This window comes from Diabrotica undecimpunctata, unplaced genomic scaffold, assembly GCF_040954645.1.
Source record: "Diabrotica undecimpunctata isolate CICGRU unplaced genomic scaffold, icDiaUnde3 ctg00000635.1, whole genome shotgun sequence".
NCBI lineage: Eukaryota > Metazoa > Arthropoda > Insecta > Coleoptera > Chrysomelidae > Diabrotica > Diabrotica undecimpunctata.
The window spans coordinates 59,997-62,768 of NW_027311943.1; positions in this window are offsets into that span (position 1 = coordinate 59,997).

Below are 2,772 nucleotides of genomic sequence, written 5' to 3' on the forward strand. Positions count from 1 at the left end.
CTCTCGACTCCTAACAATTAGTCGCCTCTTACGACAGGCAGGGCCTTCTTGACCCGGCCGTATGCTTATCTCCGCGAGCTGAACGGAGACACACGCACACACACACGCACTCACACACACGCATACACACACGCACACACACAGACACACACACGCACACACACACACACATCTTGCCTCGGCCGTATTCTTATCTCTGCGAGCTGAACGGACACACACAGAGATACACACACACACTCTCACACACGCACACACACACGAACACACGCACACACACACACTTACACTCTTCACCTCTCGACTCCTACCCATTAGTCGCCTCTTACGACAGGCACAGGTTTTCTTAACTCTGCAAGCTGAACGAAGACACATGCACACACACACGCACTCACACACACGCACACACACACGCACACACACACGCACACACAGACACACATGCACACGCACATACACACACACACAATCACTCTTCACCTCTCGACTCCTACCAATTAGTCGCCTCTTACGACAGGCAGGGCCTTCTTGCCACGGCCGTATTCTTATCTCTTCGAGCCTAGGGGACTACAATCACTCTTCACCTCTTGACTCCTACCAATTAGTAGCCTCTTACGACAGGCAGGGCCTTCTTGCCACGGCCGTATTCTTATCTCTTCGAGCCTAGGGGACTACAATCACTCTTCACCTCTTGACTCCTACCAATTAGTCGCCTCTTACGACAGGCAGGGCCCTCTTGCCACGGTTGTATTCTTATCTCTGCTAGCCGAACAGACACACACACACACACACTCACACACACACACTCACACACACACACACACGCACACATACACTCTTCACCTCTCGACTCATAACAATTAGTCTCCTCTTAGGACAGGCAGGACCTTCTTGACCCGGCCATATTCTTATCTCTGCGAGCTAAACGAAGACACATGCACACACACACGCACTCACACACACGCAAGCACACACGCACAGACACTGACACAAACGCACACGCACACATACACACACAATCACTCTTCACCTCTCGACTCCTACCCATTAGTCGCCTCTTACGACAGGCAGGGCCTTCTTGCCACGGCCGTTTTCTTATCTCTGTGAACCGAACGGACACACACAGAGATACACAAGCACAAACACTCTCACACACGCACACACACACGAACACACGCACACACACACACGTACACTCTTCACCTCTCGACTCCTACCCATTAGTCGCCTCTTACGACATGCAGGGCCTTCTTGCCACGGCTGTGTTCTTATCTCTGCGAGCCGAACGGACACACAGAGATACACAAGCACAAACACTCTCACACACGCACACACACACGAATACACGCACACACACACACGTACACTCTTCACCCCTCGACTCCTACCCATTAGTCGCCTCTTACGACAGGCAGGGCCTTTTTGACTCGGCTGTATTCTTAACTCTGCAAGCTGAACGAAGACACACGCACACACACACGCCCTCACATACACGCACACACACACGCACATACAGACACACACGCACACGCACATACACACACACACACACACACACACACACAATCACTCTTCACCTCTCGACTCCTACCAATTAGTCGCCTCTTACGACAGGCAGGGCCTTCTTGCCACGGCCGTATTCTTATCTCTTTGAGCCTAAGAGACACACACACATACACACACACTCACGCACACACACACACGCACACTCGCACACACACACATACACTCTTCACCTCTCGACTCCTACCCATTAGTCGCCTCTTACGACAGGCAGGGCCCTCCTGCCACGGCCGTATTCTTATCTCTGCTCGCCGAACAGACACACACACACTCACACACACACACACGCACACACGCACACATACACTCTTCACCTCTCGACTCCTAACAATTAGTCGCCTCTTAGGACAGGCAGGGCCTTCTTGCCACGGCCGTGTTCTTACCTCTGCGAGCCGAACGGACACACATACACACACTTACATACACACGCACGTACACACGCACACAGACACACGCACACACACACACACACACACACACACACATACACTCTTCACCTCTCGACTCCTAACCATTAGTTGCCTCTTACGACATGCAGGGCCTTCTTGCCACGGCCGTGTTCTTACCTCTGCGAGCCGAACGGACACACATACACACACTTACATACACACGCACGTACACACGCACACAGACACACGCACACACACACACATACACTCTTCACCTCTCGACTCCTACCCATTAGTCGCCTCTTACGATAGGCATGGCCTTCTTGCCTCGGCAGTATTCTCATCTCTGCGAGCCGAACGGACCCACAGATAAATACACACACACACACACACACACTTACAGCCGCACACACACACGAACACACGCACAAACATACACACACGTCTACTCTTCATCTCTCGGCTCCTACCCATTAGTCGCTTCTTACGACAGGCAGGGCCTTCTTGCCACGGCCGTATTCTTATCTCTGCTAGCCGAACGGACACACGCAGACGCACACACACTCACACACACACACACACGCACACACGAACACATACACTCTTCAACTCTCGACTCCTAACAATAAGTCGCCTGTTAGAACAGACAGGGCCTTCTTGATACGGCCATATTCTTACCTCTGCGAGCTGAACGAAGACACATGCACACACACACACGCACTTACACACACGCAAGCACACACGCACACACACAGACACAAACGCACACGCACACATACACACACAATCACTCTTCACCTCTCGACTCCTACCCATTAGTCGC